The sequence below is a fragment of the Drosophila navojoa genome, chromosome X, assembly GCF_054131105.1.
Source record: "Drosophila navojoa isolate 15081-1374.11 chromosome X, UAZ_NAV_1.0, whole genome shotgun sequence".
In the NCBI taxonomy this organism is placed as follows: Eukaryota; Metazoa; Arthropoda; class Insecta; order Diptera; family Drosophilidae; genus Drosophila; species Drosophila navojoa.
Genome location: NC_142895.1, coordinates 30,405,016 through 30,428,500, shown reverse-complemented (window position 1 = coordinate 30,428,500; position 23,485 = coordinate 30,405,016). Strand labels below are relative to the sequence as shown.

Below are 23,485 nucleotides of genomic sequence, written 5' to 3'. Positions count from 1 at the left end.
ACACACACACACACACACACACACACACACACACACACACACACACACACACACACACACACACACACACACACACACACACACACACACACACACACACACACACACACACACACACACACACACACACACACACACACACACACACACACACACACACACACACACACACACACACACACACACACACACACACACACACACACACACACACACACACACACACACACACACACACACACACACACACACACACACACACACACACACACACACACACACACACACACACACACACACACACACACACACACACACACACACACACACACACACACACACACACACACACACATACAAACAAATACACGCCCACACATACACATACAAACAAACACACGCACACACACACGCATATACAGGCGATTGCGCTTGGGTTGCGCTGCAATGTGGCAATATTATGAGAACTTACTTGTTGAATAATTTGATTTCTAGACGTACGATCGTAATGAAACTTTCAAAACATAATTATAATGTTTGAATGTATGTGTATACCGAAGGACAAGTCTCTAGTATTTGATATACGACTTTTACAAAGATGAGGGTGAGGGGATGGATTTAGGGGCGGGGGGTAAATTTTAACAAAAACCGAATTTGTCTAAAATGTATCTTAATATACATTTTAAATTTGGAGACTCTTGCTTGAAAGATGTAGGAGATATAATTTCTTAACTTATCTTCGATAAGGTTTTTTATCGATAAAAAAGTATCGGAATGAGTTATCGTTTTTTAGTGATAAACTCGATATGCGCGTGATATATACGGACATTTTAAAAAAAAGTTGAAGTCTCTAGCTCTTATATCTTCTGAAATCGACGCGTTCATACATACGGACGGACGGACGGACGGACAGACAGACGGACAGGGCTAAATCAACTCAGCTCGTCGCCCTGATCAAGAATATATATACTTTGTGGGGTCTGCTACGCCTCCTTCTGCCTGTTACATACTTTTAACAAAACCATTATACCCTGATTTCACATTTTCAATGGGTTCAGGGTATAAAAAGGCCATTCCTCAGTTTCAAGCAACACAGTAATTATGATATCGACTTGCTTAAAGCCCGTTTCGGCTTTAATTTCCAAGCTGAGGCTCTTTTTGTTGTGGGCCAAAAGAAAATTTGGACATGGAGTTCATGAATCTTGCATTTGGGGCCTCAAACGGCTTCTGTAGCCTGTTTGCAAAGTTAACAATTTGTCTTGTCTTCTTATTTTTTTTTCCATTGCTGTCGTTGTTGTTGTTATTATTGTTGCGCTGTGCACTTTTGCCGGCTGCTTTGTGTATTTGTGTTTGTTAGTCTGTTTGTTAAATGTCAACATGCAAGGCATATGAGCAGTTGGCTGAAGTGCAATGTGCAGCCAATTGTGAGAGCCTAGTCCTAGACCCGTTGGCTTCGGCTTCAGCTTCGGCTTTGGTTTTGGTTTAGGCTTAGGCTTAGGCCTGCGCCTGTGCCTGTGCCTGTGCCTTTGCATTTGCTTTGCCCAGTCCTTGATTTGCCTTCATTAGCCTTTGGCAGTATGTCAGAGTCACTGAACATGTGTATGTGTGTGTGTGCGAGTATGTGTTGTGTGCCAAACAAAGAGCCTTTTATATATGCGCACTTATGTAGCGAAAAGAACAAGCAGCAGCAGCAGCAGCAACAGCAGCAGGCCATGTGGCATTGACTTTAGTCTGTTCGCGTGCCCCCCAGACTGCACTCCACTCGAGTCTCTAGTGCTGTAGTATTACTATTGATTGTACCAAATGCGAGCCCAGACAGCGACTTGTTTTAATAACTGTCACTTGCCGCATATATGTAGCCAGATAGACATGCCTGGGGCTCACATATTAGAGCTCCAGCTGCAGCAGCAGCAGCAGCAGGCAAATTCAATTTTGGATGCAACAGCGACTGCAGCGGTGCAACTGCAGATGGCAGTCATCAGGCATCTCGCATCAGGCATCTAGCATCAGGCATCTAGCATCAGGCATCTAGCATCAGGCCATGTGGCAACAGGCAACAGGACTCACGCAACTGGATTCGGGCCTTCAGAATTGCTTCTTATTGCTGTCAGTTGGCATGTGTCAGTCATGTGGCGCGACGGGCGGTGTTGGGGGTGGGCTATGCGGTTGGGCGTTTTAAGAAGCCAAACAAAATGCCGTTGACGGCATACGTTTAAACATAATAATTCTCAATTTCGTCAGCCATATCAATGGCAGCAGCAGCAGTAGCAGCGGCAGCACCACTGCCAGCAGCAGTGGCAGAAACAGGAGCTAGTCCTGCCTGCTCACGCCACAGGAAAACCATGCAGAGACATCAAAATAAACTGACAGTTTTTGCTGCTTCCTCCAACTTTACATTTCTTTCTCTATTTTTCTATTTTTCCTTTTTTTGCAAAATTGAGCACACGAAAGGCAAAATAAGCCAAAAGCTAGAGGAAGAAAAGGAACGAGAAAAAAGAAAACAGAAAATAAGGCTCAAACGACATGCGGAAATCATGTCAGATGAGGCAACAGCGTCAGGGCCACAGAACAGTGAGCAAAAAAGAAGCCAACAAAGACTCGACGCTCAGATATCCTACAAAGGAAAGAGTGCAACAACAGTGAACAAGCTTAACGAACTCCAGTTTAATGTTATAAGATAAACGCTAATAGATACACGTAGTTATTTATTTACATTTATCTGCGTATATGCTAGATATAGTCATATAAGCTAACATTAAGAGAACTTCAAAGGAATGGAAATAAACTTCATATATAAATGAATTGATTTATATAGAAATTAAAGGGTTACTCTCTTATATAATATCCTATTATAATACACCCTTTTCAATGGATTTAAGGAAAGGGGCAAAAGAAAAAAAACACCACGGCTGGCATGGAATAACGGGAGAGCGCGAATAAATGGCAACGCGCATATACAAACGCACACATATGCAGCTGTGTGAGCAACAACAAGTATAGAAAAAATTATACAGGATGGTTGGGGGGGGGGGGGGTGTATTGGAGGTCTACAACGCGAAATATGCAACGGCAAGTAAGAGTAAAACGGCAACGACGCGACGACATTAGAGCCTGCACAGTGGCACTAAAGATTGAAAAATTCATTTCAGAATGATATTATAAAAGTTGAACTTAAAATACTTATTTTTCCTTATTCTTATAGTCATACACGAAAAAATCAGATAATCATTTATATTTTAATATTTAATAATAATGTTTGCAATATTTTATTTTGTTCATACCTATTAATACTATGCTGTACTATTAGGACTGACGCAAATACATTATTGCTCATCATTAGAAATAAGAATATGAATACGGCAACAAAAATATACTTAATGCGTCTCAACTTAACTTTAAACAGCATACATAAAAGAGTCTCTGGGCATCCGGAGGAGCATCTAGTCAAAATATATCTTACGTAGCATGCGATTGACCTACTAAAGTTTCACTCCGATTTATTGATGCTGCTGATCACTGTGCCGCGTTGGCAGCTGGTATTGCCATTATTTTAGTGCAACTAGCTGTAATGTTTCAGAGGAGCCCAACGTACACAGAGGCGCGGCGATAAGAGCCAGAAGCGTTGCCATATCAATTTCCAATCGCCTGTATTAGAGCGGAATGTCAAGTGGCACGTGTTGGCGGAACGAGATGGAATGGAACAGAGTGCGGCAGCTGATGCGATTAGACAATGTACAAATCAACATGTCGAAACAATGAAATTCGACCTTTCAATCGTTTCATCTCTTTTGTAGCAAAATGTATATTGGGGAGAGAGAGAGAGAAACAGAAGCAATATTTGTAGCATGTATGAACATGCATGAATTGCTTGGAATTGGCGCAACTATTGTCAACTCATTTGGTTTCGGTTTGGCCCAGTTTCAAATTTGATTTATTTCCAAAGCAATCGCCATTCAACTATTTTGCCAACCCAATAACAACCCATCTCAACATATGTATGTGGGTGGAGCTGTTTGCTCACTTTTCCCTCTATGCTCCGGTAACTGTCGCTGCATTATTGGAAATTTTTCGCAGCCCGAGCTGAATTTTGGCAAATATTTGCATCTCTTTCGCAATAGCATTGGCCAATGTTGCTTTGGTCATTTCATGCCCTTCACGAAGCTAAGCACCAAATGCGAACGAGCATTCTCCAAATACCACAAACATATGATGAGCCTTAAGCCCAAGTTTATATACTGTCACCTGAGGACACACGCATACGATATATGTACATATATATTTATGTATGTATGTATACATGTATGTATTTTAATGCACGCTATTAGTTATAAAGGGTAGTTAGTCAACCATCGATTTGTGAGATACGAACAATATGCAACTCTATTCAATACAGTAGCGTGGCACCCGAATGTCAAAGACTAGACCTTAAAGCTTTCAGAGCTTGCTTAGTGTGCAATAAATGTATTGTAACCCTTATGCTCACCGGATGTACTCTCAATTCCCACAAAAGCAAATACACCCTTCTCATCAGGGGCACGCTTATGAAAAAGCATTCATACATTTTACTTTTCGCCACGTGTTTGCTCCAAAAACAGCGCACAGAGCTCGCTGAGCAAAACGCTTTATCACTCATACGAACCGTTGCCCGACTGCCGCCCACCACTAGCACCCGCCCACTTGTGCATGCTTTTTTATGATCGAATTTCCCCAAGACTTGAATTAATTAATCGCTGCTGATACACTTGATGCATGCAGTTAATCCATATCCGCGTCCGTATCCGTATCCATATCCGCTTCCAATAAATGCACTGGATAAAAACATGCGAGACGCGAAACTGACACAAACCAAAAAAATATTTCGCGCTCATTAGTTGATCTGACAGCGAGGTGACTGATTGACGACTCATTGATTGATGCAATCAATATGGGACATTGTATATTGAAGATATATATATATATATATATAGTTATAGCAAGTCGAAGTTAAATTGACTTGCTATAACTTTGATTTCCATAAATGTATTGTCTGTATAAAATTATTTGTCGGCATGATAATGAGTAGATAATAATTACCGATTCTTTCCCTAAGCTCTTTGAGTTTCTAGCTCAAACTAAGGCTGGGCAGGCTCAATTAACAGGTAGATCAGCTCCACGTCGGTGCCATTTTTAAGATTCGCTAATTTTCATCTCCAGCTTCTAGCGCTAATTAGGCTTAGAAAAAAGAATAAACGATAGAAAAAGTGCTGCCTGCGGAAAAGGTCAAAGCATAAATCAAGACGTGCTCCAGTTCCATGGACCACGAGCAGGGGCCCCGCGCAAGGGCGGGCCGAGGGCGTGGCGCTGCAATGGCATGAAGCGAAGGGGCGCGTTTCGGAGTGTGGCACAATAAATTAGTTGTTGCTGCTCCTCTTGTTATTTATTTTTATTTTGCTTTGCGTTTTGGAACTTTTTATTTTGAGGGTGCTGTGCGGCTGTAAACTAGATCTGAACGTGTATTAGTCAACGCTGACGCTGTCTGTGACTGGCCCTGGCCTGGGACCGGGTCAAGAGATGCCATGTGACACAATTTTGCAGCCTCGGTTGGCTTTGGTTTTGGTTTTGGTTTCGGTTTTGGTCAGGTCAGAAGAGATGGCAACACGGATGCACAATGTATTTCAAGTGGAGCGGGCGCAAATAAAATTAAAAACAAGACGCGCAAAACAAAAATATGGCAACGCTGCGGCGCCGACCTCGTTTTGGTCTGGCCACAATGGATAAACGAGTCGAAGTGCGGCGAAAGTTACAAATGGCGCGACTTGTTTTTCTACTTTTGGACTCCGTCCGTCTCACTCTCTGTCCCTCTGTCCCTCCCTACTCTGCCTGTCCGCCTGCCTGTCTGTTTGTCTGCCGCTTCCAACACTTGCTGATGCTGGCGTTGCCATTTTGTCATTGTTTGCATTTGGCGCGCGCTTTTGTTTTATGCCCATCTACAAAAACAACAACAGTGGGCAATCTGTATCAAGTAGAAAATGCTGCAGTCAAGAGGGCGAAAACAGCGAAGACATAGATAGAGGAAAAGATAGAAAGGAAAGGAGTAAGCAAAAAACAAACAGGTAAGGATTTCTTCAAATTTACTCCGGTAATAAATCTGATTAGAAATATTAGTTAAAAGTATATGTAAAATTTTTATACTCTAGCTCTAAAGATGTGCGAGATATAATTGTATTATGCATTTTTACAATTTGTATATCGTTTTTTTAATACGGCCCGAAAAAAAAAACATTCAGCCCTTAGTTCGTACAGGTTCAGCGATCAGCGTGTGCAGACAAAGGGAAAGAGTGGCAGACAGATGGACACGGCTAATTCGACTCTGCTTTCTCACTCTATCTATATACATAATATGTCTATCTCCTTCTCCTTCTCTTTCCCTCTCATTATTTCTCTCCATCTACCTCTCTCATTGTCTTCCTCTCTCACTCCCCCTACGACATTTGCACATTTGCACTATGTACATACATAGATTCGGGTCTAATCTCAAACTGTTATATTTTGTGACTTGACAAGCAGTATTCAAATATTTGACACAGCCTTTGTTAATCACGATTTATTAAGATAACGACCGAAAGAAATCAATGAACTCCGCCCTCCAGCTGTCAGCTGCATGAGAGACTCTTTAATAGATAATCAATTTGAATATTAGCGAAACTAAGTCAGCCTTAAAACTTAAGATCCCTATCTTTATCTAACTGCTCTTTCATTAATTTACATTTGCAGTGATAGACTCTAATAAATTGCTCAGACAAGTTAATAGTCGGCTCAGCAGTCAATATGATTTCTCTTGAATGCAATTCCCTGGACAAAAGCAGAAGGTTCATTCATAACTATAACGAATTGCAAATGATTTTGGAGCACATAATTAAGCACGGCATGTCAGAGCAATTGAACAGTTAATGGCCAAAAGATAACTGCCAGCAAGGAGTGTTGGTGAACGCAACTTGAGCGCTGTCAGGCGCTTCTTGTAGTATTCTCTCTAGCAGGCTGTCAAGGCTGCCATGCGGTCAAATGGAAATTGAATGCAGTTAAATGCTGCTGCGTCTGCTGCTGCCGTTGCTGTGGCTGCTGCAGCAGCTGGTGGCGTTGATGGCGACGCAAGCGGAAGATGTGCAAAATTTAAAACGGAAGTCAATTGTCAAACAGCCAGCGCAATGGCTGACACCGCCGTCGAGCCGGAAACAGCAGCTGCGGCGCTGCCATTGGACGCCATTTTGGTCATAGCAAATACCCACACACACACATACTCTGGTATACACGAAGTGTTTATTTTTTATTTTTAAATTTTATATCCTGTTTTTTTTTTGCTTTTTGTTTTTTTTTTTTTTATTGAGTTATTGGCGCATTCATTTGCCATACGCCGCCATACAAGATTTATGCCCGCCATGTGTCATGTGGCTAAAACAAACAGCCAGCCAGGCAGCCAGACAGCCAACCAGCTGGCCAGGAAGCGGACCCCAAATTGTTTAAAGGCACTGACAACACTCTCTCTCTCTCTCTCTCTCTCTCTTTCTCTCTCTCTCTCTCTCTCTCTCTCTCTCTCTCTCTCTCTCTCTCTCTCTCTCTCTCTCTCTCTCTCTCTCTCTGTCCTTGTCTCTGTCTCGCTGGTCACTTTCTTTTTATTTAACCTTTCATTTTTTGCATACGTAATTGGGTGTATGGCCAACCGGCACGCCGGTCTATAGTTCTGGATATATTCGTTGCGAAAATTTGACACGAAAATTTGACATGATTTAATCGCCCACTGCAGTGGGCCGTAACGGGAACGTGTGAATAGTATTATGCAACATTTCCGCCTATTGCCAAATTCAATCAAATGTCAAAATTCCAAAAAAAAAAAAAGGCATTTAAATTGATTTTACACTAATGTTCATAATTGGGTAGATGAATTCACAAACCATTTGAGTTCGAACTATGCATGTTATAGATCCTTTTTTGTATATATTCGTATAAGAGCAGAATGCAATGGAATCACATATGATTGATAATGTGCAATGCACATTAGAAGTGTGCTTGTGTATATGCCTTTACATACCTACATACATATGTATATGGTATAGCTCTATTAAATATGCATTGTTTGCTAATTGAATTGAAATTTCGACCAAACGTGCTTCGACTGTAATACTATTACATACTTAAATAGATATACATAAATGTATGTATGTTTATTATTATAACATTTATAATTAAATCTATATTTTTTATAGTTATTTTCACTTATTTTAAAAGTCAAGTCAGTAAAGTGGAAATCGGTTGAGTTAATGAAAAGTTGGCTGATGAAATGCATTGCATCAAATTCTACGTATTCAATTCACTTGAAAACTGTGTGTATAGATGTGTGTGAGTGTGTGTGTAGCTGTGTGTGGGAACTTGTCTGACAAATGATTTTTGCTGCTGTGGCTACATTTTTGCGTTTGTGTGCGTGCTTGCCGTGTTAAACCACAATGGGGCATAAATTTATATTTAATTTATATTTAATTATGAATAAATTTCGCAAACGCATTAAATTTCATATTTTCAACTCATCAACAGCAACAAAAATAACAACAACAACAATAATAATAATAGTCAACTCCGCACGCGTGCTGTAAATCAACAGATAAACGAAACACTCACACAGCCACATAGGCATACAACAATATATATATATATATATATGTACATTATATACACATACATAGATGTATGTGTGTGCATATGTACTCTGACTATAAGGCAGACTTTGGGCTCAACTCAGACTTCTGGCCCGGGCAATTCAACATTCGTTAAATGCAGTGCAAAATTTATTTATGATGCCGCACAAACAATAAACAGCATGGGGGCTGGGGTTCTTTTTGTGACTTGGTGCTTGGGGATCAGACTAAGAGTTGAGGGTTGAGGGTTGGTGGAGCGTACGGACACTGGGTCAGCAGTGATATTAAGTTTTTATTTGGCTCGCAATTGCACATCAAATGAACTTTAATTTTATTTTAATTGCTAAGCCGGTTTCTGACTTCTTCTTGGTATAACAAGAGCTAATAACAGAAAAAACAAGTAAGAAAGCTCTAGTCGAGACTGCTCGACTACGAGATCCCCTGAACCCTTCGAGCAACTGATATTTCAATAATAATTCGCACATTCACACGCACACACACATACGCAAACAAACAAACACAAGCACACACACACACACAGGCAGCAAACAAACACAAGCACACACACACACGAGCACATATACAGGCGATTGCGCTTGGGTTGCGCTGCAGTGTTGGCAATATAATCAGAACTTATTTGTGGAATAATTTAATTTCTAGACGTACGATCGTAATGAAACTTTCGAACATAATTATAATGTTTAAATGTATGTGTATACCGAAGCACAAGTCACTAGTATTTGATATACGACTTTTACAAAGTTGTGGGTGAGGGGGTGGATTTAGGGGTGGGGGGTAAATTTTAACAAAAACCGAAATTGTATAAAATTCATCTTAATATACATTTTAAATTTGGAGACTCTAGCCTGAAAGATGTAGGAGATATAATTTTTTAACTGATCTTCGATAAGGGTTTTTATCGATAAAAAAGTATCGGAATGAGTTATCGTTTTTTAGTGATAAACTCGATATGCGCGCGATATGTATGGACATTTTAAAAAAAAGTTTAAGTCTCTAGCTCTTATATCTTCTGAGATCGACGCGTTCATACATACGGACAGACGGACGGACGGACGGACGGACAGACAGACAGACGGACAGGGCCAAATCGACTCAACTCGTCGCCCTGATCAAGAATATATATACTTTGTGGGGTCTGCCACGCCTCCTTCTGCCTGTTACATACTTTCAACAAAACCATTATACCCTGATTTCCCATTTTCAATGGGTTCAGGGTATAAAAACAAGAAAGAAAGCTCTAGTCGAGACTGCTCGACTACGAGATCCCCTGAACCCTACAAGCAACTGATATTTCAATAATAGTTAGCACACACACACGCACACGCACACACACACACGCATACAAACAAATACACGCACACACATACACATACAAACAAACACACGCGCACACACACTCACATACATACATACATACACATACATATACAGCCAATTGCGCTTGGGTTGCGCTGCAGTGTTGGCGATATTATGAGAACTTATTTGTTGAATAATTTAATTTCTAGACGTACGATCGTAATGAAACTTTCAGAACGTAATCATAATGTTGTGTATGTTGTATGTTATGTATGTGTATACCGAAGCACAAGTCTCTAGTATTTGATATACGACTTTTACAAAGACGAGGGTGAGGGGGTGGATTTAGGGGTGGGGGGTAAATTTTAACAAAACCCGAAATTGTATGACATGCGTCTTAATATACATTTTCAATTTGGAGACTCTAGCTTGAAAGATGTAGGAGATATAATTTTTTAAGAGATCTTCGATAAGGTTTTTTATCGATAAAAAAGTATCGGAATGAGTTATCGTTTTTTAGTGATAAACTCGATATGCGCGTGATATATACGGACATTTTAAAAAAAAAGTTGAAGTCTCTAGCTCTTATATCTTCTGAAATCGACGCGTTCATACATACGGACGGACGGACGGACGGACAGACAGACGGACAGGGCCAAATCGACTCAGCTTGTCGCCCTGATCAAGAATATATATACTTTGTGGGGTCTGCCACGCCTCCTTCTGCCTGCTACATACTTTTAACAAAACCATTATACCCTGATTTCCCATTTTCAATGGGTTCAGGGTATAAAAACATGTGTGGCGATTAGGCCATAGACAGCTCAGCGCGTACATGTATATACGTGCATGTATATATATAGACATGGATTTATGTTATCAAATAATATAATCGTGTTTATATGCCGAACTTTTAATACAATTAGAAATCAATAAGATTCACATTAAAATCAAGAAATTGTCTATACAATTTTCAATAGATATATTTCAGCACATAAAAAAGATATTTATAATGAAATTCGTGACACAATACAATTGATGGAAAGCTAATCATCTGTTGTGGATCAGTGTCACGTCCAAAGTCTCTGCTTTAAACCCTTCACTTTGGGAAGTCATAAACTAGGCTTTCTACAGAGGCGTTCATACGGACGGACGGACGGGACGACAGGGCTTTATCTCTGATCAAAAATATATATACTTTCTGGGATCCCCGATGATGCCTTCTAGCTGTTACATATTTTGCACAAAACCATTATACCCTGGTTTTCCTTAAAAATGGGTATAAAAACAAACATGAGTCCGTCGACTGTGAGCAATATTGTAGGACTGCTAGAGGGGTCCGTCGAATATGAACAACCCTATATACATAAGTAGGTATGTACATTTACACATATGTAAGAGTTCATTATTGAAAGCTCTGAGAACTGATGCTCGGGCTTCACTATCGATGAAATAAAAAGCAAAAAATAAATAACATTCTTAACAGCATGTTAAAGTGATTGCCAGCTTTTGGCAGCTACATTGGGAAATGGTCGCAAATAAATAGGCTTAAGTGCTTTTGATGTTAAATGCTTGATATTAGTCGCTATGTCAACATAATGCCAAACGGCAATAAAGTTTAATAACCTTAAGGAACGGGACGCGTATAATCAGCATCATCAACGGCATCATCGTGTACATAATTTGCCTTTGCCTGTTTTCTTCACATGCCTGACCCCAGCACCTAAAACACTCCATGCTCCCAGCTCTTGGTTCTATTGCTTTCCCTCCCACAGCCACGCCCACTGTGAAGAAGCATGCCGTAACGGCTCTGTATCCATAGGCGCTAAGCTGTTTAAGTGTAAATGACGTGAAAATGGGGACAAATGGAACTGAGAAGCCGAAGGCAACCGACTGAAACTGAGAGATTTATCCCCAACGTCATTTCCAAGGCGGCACAAAACATAAAAAATATGTGTATGTGTACATGCACGGATGTGTGGAACATGAAATATCATTTATGTACACATATCTACATATTATATACATATATATACATACATATACAATATACATATATTTATATATATACATCGCTTCAACTGAACATTTGCCCAGGCGCCCAAGGCAGCACGACAAATTGTGCATGAAAAATATTTTTCGTATAGATTTATGTATGTTGACGATTAACAATGAAGCGAACGCGTCAAGCGCAGCGAGCGGCCGGTGCCACTTAAAAAGTTCTGCAACAAAAATGAAGAAACAAGAATATACAGATACACATATATATACAGATACACATCTACATATACATGTGCATATATATGTTTACTTAATAATATAAATATTAATACGAAGAAGAAGAAATAACAGTTTTGAATGCCATTCATGGAGAGAAAGTAGGAAAGGTGTGAGGCGACCCGAGCCCGAAGGAAAGGCGAGCGAGTTGCGTAAACTTGGGTCGTCATTTTCATAAATCAAAATGGGCTTTTCAATTGAATGCCTGCTGCTGCCAACATTTTTATAATTAAATCATAAATTATGGGCGCACATGGAACGCCGCACAATAGAATTTTCATCTACTCGACTCGACTTTGCAACGCCGCAATTTCGAGCGCGGAAAATAAAACAAAGTTGCAAAGAAGCCTAACACCAAAATTGAATTTGACAACATAGAAAAGTCGCCAGGCTTTGAATCTATTATGCGTAGCCAGCAAGAAATTACTCGGCATTGCTCGGGCTATTATAGATGTGGCTTCGATTGATGATAATGTGCAAACTGCAACTAATTTACTTAGTTCAACTGTTATATGTGTTGAATACAATATAATATATATAAAAAAAATATTATATATATATAATAATATACATAAATATAATCATTTGCCAACATTATCATAGCCATTATAAGCACCAAAAAATCTATTGTTCAATCAATCAATCAGCCAGTTATTCAACACCAATTTAGTATCTACATACATATATAGTTACAATGATATTCTAGTTATTATTGTCAATCAATTGATTGATTAATCAGTCAATCAGTCAAAAAGGCATACAACATTAAGTCAATAATAGTGCTTACTTCTGATCCCCTGGCTCTTATCCTTATCACTAATCAATTAATCGATCCGTCTCTTTAGTATGAACTCTCTTAGTCATATCTGTTTGTCATATATGTAAATGCATTTAGATTAATCATAGAATCGCATTAGTAATATACTCTTTTCGCTTTTGGTGAGCGAGTATAAGAATCGACTCCTTTGTAAATTAATTTTAATGATGGAAAAACGTTTTGCTGAGCAGACATGAATGAATTTATCTTCAATTTATTAATTTGATAAATATTTATGCAATTTATTGCGTATTTAATATATTCAATATTTACTGTTAACGAAAACGTTATAATTAAGAGCTCGCCGTTTCAAAATTTATTTTATACTTGTCTGCAGAAGCCCAAGATAATTCGTAAGTATATAATATTGTAACTGTTGCAGTGATATAAGCCCGTGGTGTTAAGCACGATATATATTTTATAAATATGTATGTATAGATGTTACGCATGCTAAATGTATTTGTGTAGTTATAAAAAAAAAAACATGACACCTTAAATTCATACCGTCAACCCAATCAAAGGCTATAAAAAGTAACGATTATCGACGCCTAAAACAACTGAAGTCAATTGGATGGAAAATTATAATTGGAAAACAAATTTGTTCCGGCCATTTGATAGGTACACAAAAAAGATGCGACGATATGTATTTATGTGTATTAGCAATTCATTTACTGTAAATCTAAAGTATTTCAATATAGAGAAAAGAATCATAAGTCCAATATTAACACTCTGCTATTTCAGATTTATTCTCAAGAGATTTACAAGGCAAAGCAAACAACTCTATGAGAAGTGTGTAATGCGCATCGCAACCAATCTTTTATATATTTCTACAACAATAGTTGTGTTATTCTATGGGAATTTTTTTATGCATAGATGTGTTCATTTCCTTCACTATTTTATTGTTATTATTATAAGTTGATGCCCATTGTATGTAGCACAATTTGTTTGTTCGAGGAGGCAGTTACCGTGTAGCTGCTGCCACAGCGCCTCCTGGTCCATTCACACACCGAAATCGCATGTTATCTGAAGGCTTACATGCACCAAGACAGTGTGAGAGTGAGAGTGAGAGAGAGAGAGAGAGAGAGAGAGAGAGAGAGAGAGAGCGAGAGAGAGAGAGAGAGAGAGAGAGAGAAAAGAAGGAAGGGAGGTAGGGAGCGAGGGAGAGAGACTTGTAAGTAGCCTCGAATCATAGCATTTCGGACTATTCTGAAAGCGAATCAAATTGAAAAGCGGTGCGGCTTTTGGTTGTGTTCGGTTCAGTGTGATTCACAATGATTCAATGTGGTTCATGGTGGTTCAAAGTAGCTTAGGGTGGCTAGTTGGTTGGTCCGCAGCGGGGCTGACTGCACATCCGTGCCATGACATGACAAATTTCGCCAGCTGCCAGACGTTGCATGGTTGCAGTTGCAGTTACAGCTACCAGCGACGACAATTCAATTGTCACATCCGTTTATAAAGTTGGCAGACATGGGCGCCATTTCAAGGTTAACTTTTTGGACACCTACTGCCTTGCTGCTTGGCGACGCCACAAATGTCACTCAACCGAGAAGGAGAGGATGAAGCTTCCGCTTCGTCCCCTTTTTAATTTAACAGCTGGCAAGCTGAGCTGACAATTTCACAGAAGTTGAGGCCAGTCAAAATTGAATAGAAATCCAATAGATAGATATTTGCTTTCCATTCGAATGTTGGGAAAATTGTTTTCCCTTTTACATTTTTTTCTTTTGCCCTGACCGCAGCACACAAAAAAGAATTATCAAAATAATCGCATCGTATCGCAATCAAAAGTCGGATATCAAATCTAAAAACTTTTGTGGCCAATCGACAATTGCAAACTGCAAATGGAAGCAATAAATGTTTGACTACAAAACTATAAGACAAACGCAATATTTTCATAAGAGAAGAATGTAAAACGAATGTTAAGACTAACCCATTTTTGTAATAATTACAACAAATGTTTGTAAATAATTACAAAATGGAACTGTTTTACAGCTAGCGAAACTTTTAAAACATAAATTTTGATATTTTCAAATCATTTATAGCTGAAGTGTAACTTTATATTATAAAATATATGTGTACAATTTCAGAAGAAAACTGTAATAAATCTAATTCTACCGGGTTTTCCATATTCGACTGACCCATCTAACTCACCTATATCTTTTGTAATAGACGTAATAGTAATAGTAATCATCATAATGAATTGTCATAAGACTAACTACAATATACATTTCGATGTTTGAAACCGATTTGCAGTATGCCCCAGAGAAACCGGGAAATAGTCAGATTTCAGCTGCAACACTTCTTATTCTCATTGCAATACTCATGTCAATTTGGAGTTGAGTCCCTAAACTTCATGCCCGCCTTCCCGCAGTGGCAACTTCAAAATGTCTCAAATGTCGCGGTTTTTGCGGCGCCCTTGAGACAGGCGACGACGCTGACGTATGCAGCGAGCCGTGACAAAGCCGGGCTGGCAGGCAGACAGTCAACTGTATTCGGATTGGGGGAAAAAACATCAATGAGGAGCAGAAAGAGAGAGAGAAGCGAGTGAAAGAGTTGACAGCATAAGAAACAGGATCAATAGGCAAGCAGCCACATGTATGTATGTGCATGAATTGAGCTGAATGCAAATTGAATTCCACATTGAATCAATTGAAAGCTAAGTGATTGGCACACTCTGCGTATGAGTAAAAATTGCAAGAAATATACCAAGTAGATGAGCATTAACTAAAGACCAGACATTACGAAGCCACAGAATAGACTCATTTGCTAATGTCTTTCGGCATCGTTGTTAATGGCTCTTAGTCAATTGTCATTCATTAGTCCACATAATCTCACTTCCTGTCACAATTGAGACGCGTTTTTATTATTAAACTGTCCTACAATTTAAAAAACATGAACGAATTTCGAAGGTTGCTCTGTCAGCGACCTTAGAAATGCGAAATACTAAAGTCAAATATAACAACTTGCAGATGTAAATTCAGATCTCCGGCAACGCAATAGCAGAATACCCTGTACACTTTGAGAAAGAGCCGCTAGGAAACTTATTCACAGTATACATTTTCATTACGATATTTTCAGATATTAATTTTATGGAATTTTTATGATTATGATATTATTTTTATAGAAAGCGTGAGATTTTTTATAATTTTGACTAGATACGATACTGATTACTTTTTGTTCTTGTCCTTCTCCGAATTTCGCGCTTAGTTTTTGAGCACTCCTCAAACCCAAAATAAAAAGACTAAAGTTCTCTCTTGAAATGGTGATATGTATATCTATTATAAAATAAATATAATATAGATAGATAATAGATGGAAATATTTTAGGTGTGTTTTCTCTCACTAGTAAACGACTCTGGAGTTTTTACAGGGTATGCATATTGAAATTAAACTGAAACAGATAGTATTTGTATGTGATTTCAGAATCGAAGTCGAATCGCTTAGCTCACTGAGACCTGAAATGATTAGAGAATGTGCGACCGCTTCTTGATAACCTTTCTCAGTCAAAGCAAATGTGTCAAACCCTATATATGGGCGACTAGACGACTCGACTCACATGAACACACCGAAACATGTAAGTGAAACTACATACATGTATACGCTTCAGCAGATATATGTATGTTTGTGTATGTGTATTTGCTTATCTGTGTGCGAGCTGGCTGTGAGGTTAACCAATCTACACGTAATCCAATTTGCTTTTATCGTCAGCTTTGTCACCGAATAATGTGTTCGAGGGATGGGGGTAGTGTTGAGGATGAGGAAAGGTGAGCTTAGTGTGACTGAAGGATTTTTGCTCACAATTGTATTTGATTATTTAATTTAGCTGAGTTTTTCTTTGATTTAGCTATGCGGCTTAGCTGCAAATTTACTAGCGACAGATTCGGACCCAAATAGACAGAAGACTCAAGATTTACTCCTATTTCATAGCCCTCTCTATTTCTCTCTCTTTCTCTCACTCTCTATCTCATAAAATGTCGCGCCAACTCTCTATGGCTGCGGTGTGGGTTTGTGATTTAGCTTTGGCGCAGTTTGAAGACCTTGAAAATATTGCAGCGCATTGTTTGCTGCGGCTTCGTTTCAAGGATACCCTAACGAGAAGGGGAAGGTACACTTTGGTTGCCAAATATGTAATATGCATAACAGGTAAATGAGTTCGACAGAATATATATAACTGGCATCAGCACATGAAATATAAACAGAGTTTATGTCTTGGGTATAATATGAGAATTACATTTTAGCCAAATATGTATCTGTTAGAGTATTACTTGCACTTTGTTGTATCTCTTTTTTCACAAACCGCAACGCAAATGCGCCACACAGGCGTCTGGTTAAAGATGTGGAGCATTTGTTATACCCTGTAATAAGGCCAAACAGGGCTATGTTGAAATAGCAGAGTAGCAAACTTAAGCTGCAAGTTATACTTAGGTCTGACACATTTAGTATTATGCTTTCAAAAGGTCAGAAAAAGTTTCGTAGATCTTACTTAACTTTTAATTTTGAAATACTCAAATCTGTCTGTGGCATAACTAAAACCTTAAAATTGATTTCAAGCTTGCTCAGCTACGAGATGTAGGGTATGTGGCATGCGTGCATCAGCATCTGTTTGCTGCTTGCGCACAACACACGCTGGACAACAAACGTGCAGCTTGGCCTAGCAACAATTTTTTGTCCTGCTTTCTTAGCCACTCCGCCCATGGCCCCCATTCGTCCTTGTGCATTTGGTTTGACAGTCGTCGCAGTAACCAAAAGTTTACTTTGTACCTTTGTTTTGGTTGCGCTCTGGTGATTCCTATCTTTATCTCAACTAACCCCCCTTAGTCAACCAACCCTGTTTCTACTCTTATAACCTGTATCACTCCAATACTCTCACTCGCTCACTTTTTCATTCATGTATCTGTCTCCCCCCCCCCCCCCCCCCCGCCCCCTTCCTTCACCCTCTTTCATTCTCTCATATATCCCTATATTTAATATTTCGGGAGCACTTTGGGAAATTTTTCTAGACCGTGGCAAGCCATTGGGGCGCCATTCGACCTCAATGGTCAAATGAATGTCTGGAGGCGTTGCTACAGCACCACAATAAATTATCAGCCACAATTATCTTTTTGCGTACAACTTTCAATCGGAGTTAATTGTTTGAGTCACAAAGTTTCGAATAGTTTTTGCTCATTATGCCCCCCTCCCCCTGCTAAGCCATCATCCTTTGACAAAACCTGTAAACAAGATCAACTTTTTGCCAAGCAACTTGCAAATTATTTGCGTGGGCGTGATTGGCAAACAAGATGCTCCCCCACCTCATCCTTCTCCGTCAGCAAACTCTACTGATAGAGCTTAATGGTGTATATTGCATTTTACCTAGTGCCAGCGAATGGAACTGTTAAGGAGGAGGTTATTAGTAACTCAACTATCCGAATTTGAAGCCTCTAACTCTTAAACTGCAGGAGAGATCAACTTTTGCGACTTGCCACGACCTCTGTGGACGAACAGATATATACCATAGTTGTTTAAATTGTTTTTTATATATACCAAATTAGAGGTCTGTAGCTTCAATACTGTCTAAAATATATCAAAATATATCATATCACGTCCCCAACAGGCGTAGATTTATCCACCATAGCTGGTAAGATCTATCCGATTTACCACGCCCCCAACAGGCGTAGATGCATATATCTGCCATAGCTGATGATATTCGGTGGTCGCGCGGATCTAAATTCCAAATTTCAGGTTTCTAGTTCATCAATTAATATGATTTCTGGTATATAGTAAAGTGCATTTTCCGATTTTCCGCGCGCCTAGCAGGCCGATCGGGAAAATTTTAACACCTTATAAATAGATATACACATACTTCCAAATTTTATGTTTCTAGCTATTTTAAGTTAATAGCGCCAAAATAAATTTAATTCATATGGACAGACGGACGGACAAGACGGACATTGTACAAAACCAATATACTAATTTGACTTTCGTAAATGAGTATAAAACTTTGAGTCCTAACAAAACCCTGAGTGTAAGATGACTATAAAAAAAAAACGAAAGCACTTTCAGGTTCGCTAGCGTTATGGGCTAGTCTACCTACGCTTTGAAGGACTGTTTGTTTTGCTTAAGTTATGAAATCTATATATTCAATCAACGAAAGAAAAGGTAGTTATCTGAATGCATTATTTTCCTCGCAGAAGATCTATTTAAGTTGTCAAGGAATTTCATTTACATGCTATGTAATATGTAATGTAATATAGATAGATAGTCGAAATTCGTCGATTTTGGCAAGCTTTAGAAATTGTTCTTAACATTTAAGCTTTATAACAGTAACATTTAGATAGGAATTTCAGCAATATATCGAAGCTAGGTTACAATTTTAAGAAAGCCTATTGGAAATGGCATACTCTGCTTGCCCCCACATAATAAATCGCGACCGAAATGCAGGAGTGACTTTAAATTGCAGCAGTTCAAGCATAGACTTTGTTGGTATGACAAGTGTCCGATTCATAGACATGATAGACATGTTACATTGAGTAAGTAAATTGTTCAACTGTTAACCCGCCGGTCACCACAATGTGAACCCGAATGACGGGAGGATAATTGAGCCCTGTAAAAGAATAAAACAAATGTTGTCGACCCGATGATAAGTTATGGTTTATATAATACAATAATACGAATAATACCGTCGCGGTCTAGCGATAGCTTATAAAGTAATACACACTGACCTGACCTACTCTCCGGTTGCAAGCAGCAGCAGAACGGAGACGGGTACATGTACGGGTCCGAGTACGGGCACAGGCACGGGCACGATAGGGCAGCGGGAACAGCAATGCACAGCGGTGACGGTTAAATAAAAAAACAAAAACACACATATATATACATACAAATATAACAAAAATGAAAAAAATTACACATATGTATATACTTATATATATATAATATATATAAATACAAGAAATTAAGTATATGTGCAATATGTTGCTATAGCTAGAAGTAAGTATGTCTATTGAGGCAAAGTCGACCGCACGGCGCGCACTGTTTGAAGTCGAGGCTTGAGTCCTGCTGGGGCTACAAACTGGAACTGGAACTGGAACTGGAGCTGGATACTGCCGGAACTAGTGGCCGCTGGGTGTAGACTTGGATAGGGTAGACTAGGATAGGGGTCGAATCAGTGGTGGGAAGCACGCGATGAAGACAGACGCGATAGGCCGACGGACTGTTGCGTGTTTTGGAGCCAACAATTTTCGATGTGCTCTTTACTGTTGTTGTTGTTGTTGTGATTGTTGTTGTTGTTATAAGCACTATTATTGCATCTATACAGTTTCTATTGTATATTATATTTTATGTGGCAAAGCACAGACACTTGGGGAACGAACAGCTTTAACTTACTGCTGTTGTTTATTATTGTTATTTAATGTTTGAAGTACGTCGAACTAGGCGCTTCTCCACTCGGGGCGCAAGCAAAGCAATCGGTTCAAATTACCGTTTCGAGAGCGAAGTGACACAACAGCAATAAACAGTTTATCATCATTGATCGCAAACTAAAACGAAAAGTGGCAAAGGAAACAAAGAAGGAGAACGAGAGCGGGAAATAGACAAGCAGATAGATAGTGAGCAAGAGCGAACCGGCAATCTAAGCTCGGTTGAGCTGTGTATTAACTTCTGCTACTTAAGCTGATCGAAGCACCTTTTCTGGCATCCCACTTACTGTAATAGGTAATCAAAAATATAAAAAATATAAATCGGTTTTAAATGCGTTGGGAAAATAGTTAAAATGTTTAATTTGCTGATATTATGCCTAAATTACAAAAAAAGAAAAAAATCTAGCTCGCTCTTAGCATGGCTTTGTTAATTAATGTCCGCGTAAATATGTCTAACGCTCAAGAAAAACCCGAAATCAAGTTTTGTTCTCTTAGCAAATTTAATTTGCCCAAGCTCACACAATGATCTCAGAAGGTTATCAGCGCACGGTCCATAACAAATTATTTTCCATATACATATACATATGTATACATATGTATGTACATATATGTATGTACATATATGTATACATATGTATGTATATGTGTATATGTTATTAAACAAAAACAAAAACTACAGATCGAGCGAAGCAATTTTTGCATGCGTCAGCAAAGTTCGCAGTTGTTTCGACACTTGTATAAATGAAAACTTATTGTCCATTTTTTCGCTTGTTTCAGATCTTTTGTTGCTTTTTTTGCGCAATTTGAAACCAGTCAATGAAAACAACAAATTGCAATTTCTGAATTGCTAATTAACTTGTGCACAAACAAAAAAGAAAGCCAAAAAAAAAACAATACTAAACAAAACTTATATACATATAATAGATCACAATCAATTTATTAATATCAATGCTGATCAGTCAGTGTTTCTCGTGTATCACTGTTTTTATTTAACACATACTCAAGTTCAAAGTCAAATCAAATGGGGATAAAAAGAACAATATGTAAATATAGCCATTTATCAAGACTAAGCCCACACAACAACAGCAACAACAACAGCAGCAGCAGCAGAAGTAATAATATATATATATATATATACATATATATATATATATATATGTATTCTATATTATTTGTGATTTTCTATTTACGGAACTACATATATAGCACTGGAAAATTATGTAGTGTCACACAATTTAAAAAAAAAAAAAAAAAATGTTGAAAAAAAGCACCAAAAATCTTTGATTAAACAAAACGAATCCCAGCGAGAATCAAGTAAAATATATTTTTTCTATTTTGTTATTTTTATTTATGTTTTTTTTTGCTGTGATTTGTTTTTTTTTTTTTTTAATTTATTTCTAAGCCGCTTTAGAAATCACCGCAGTTTGGAACGTACGTTAAAATATGCGCCAAATAAACGAGCCAAAAACGAATATAGATTCCGCTAGACACCTATCACTTTTGATGCTTCGCTTCGCACTGAAGCGCCAGACAATGCCACCGACTGACAGCGGCCCCAAAACCGGTCGGCGTCATCTTCGGCGCCTGTGTTCGGCCAGTCGCGTTTCGTGCGCTCCTCGTGCGCTGGGAACACGAATGCCGCATTGAGACAGCCTGCCCTAACAATTCTCCTCCCCTCCGTTCAGCCCGCAATTCTCATTCTCACTTTTTCTTACGCTCCAACCTGCTCTGCCGCTCAGTGACGATTTCAATGCCAAGCAAGCAGCTGTTCAGTCTATGTTTGGTTGTTATTTTATTTCTTTCTTTTTTCCTTTTTGCTGCGCAGTAGCGAAAAGTGATGCAGCTGCTGCACTGTCCTACGGTTAGGCATAATATTTATGTACATACATGTACATACATATGTATGTATCTAACATTAGAATAATGTCCAGATGCTCTAGATGCACGGCAATTAACAGATAAGATTTTCTCTCTTCCAATAAACATATGTATATGTAATATATATATGTATTTACATATACTTACGCGAATGCAAATAAATATATACATATACATACATATATATTTTGGTCCCCAGACAAACTTATAAGACGATCCCTTGAGCATCGTTATAACCGGATTCTACGCGAATACGTAGCGTGCTGATAAGGTTTGAACATATTCAAATTGTTTCTTAAAAATATTTTTTATTTATGTACATACATACATATATATTTATATATGCCTATTCGTAGCGTGCTGATAAGATTTAAAAGTATTTCAATTCCACTTAGGAACATGTATTTACAAGCATGGAAGTTACTGTTTCTATACCTTGAACCCATTGAAAATGGGAAATCAGGGTATAATGGTTAAAATGTTAAAATGTATGTAACAAGCAGCAAGAGGCGTGGCAGACTCCACAAAGTATACATATATATTATTGATCAGGGCGACGAGCTGAGTCGATTTAGCCCTGTCCGTCTGTCTGTGTGTCTGTATGTTTGAACAGATATAAAAGCAAGAGACTTCAACTTTTTTTTGAATGTCCGTATATAAGCGCGCATATATCGATCGATATTGTCACAAAAAACCGATCGCTCACACGGTTATTTTGTTATTTTATTGATTAAAAACGAAAATCAGTTATAAAATTATATATCCTACAATTTTGAGGCAAGAGTCTCCAAACCACACCTCTATAACCACCCCCTCACCCACACATTTGTAAAAGGCGTATTTCAAGTACTAGAGACTTGTGCTATGGCTACTGTATACATATCAACTGCTTTCATAATCCGAAAATTTCATAAAGAAAGTACATCCACAAGAAAAGTCATTAAACAATTAAGTTCCCATAGTAAGCCCAGACTGCAGCCCATGCATGTTTATTCGTGCGTACGTATGTGTGTCTGTAAGTGTGTGTATTCCATAAGTAAACTGGAAGAAGCAAAGAATTATAATGATTATCATGATGAAATATGAGTTACTCGAAGGGTTCAGGGGATCTCGTAGTCGAGCAGTCTCGAGAAAGCT

At 38.6% G+C, this 23,485-nt stretch overlaps 1 long non-coding RNA gene across 1 annotated transcript in view; it reads right to left on the bottom strand.

The window, feature by feature from the left end:
• Positions 1-22,237, bottom strand: part of LOC149090816 (uncharacterized) — a 37,212-nt gene extending 14,975 nt beyond the window's left edge. Inside the window, exon 1 of the long non-coding RNA XR_016197462.1 lies at positions 21,906-22,237. This is a non-coding gene — a long non-coding RNA (uncharacterized LOC149090816). The remainder of the gene's footprint in view (positions 1-21,905) is intronic.
• Positions 22,238-23,485: the final 1,248 nt, after the last annotated feature.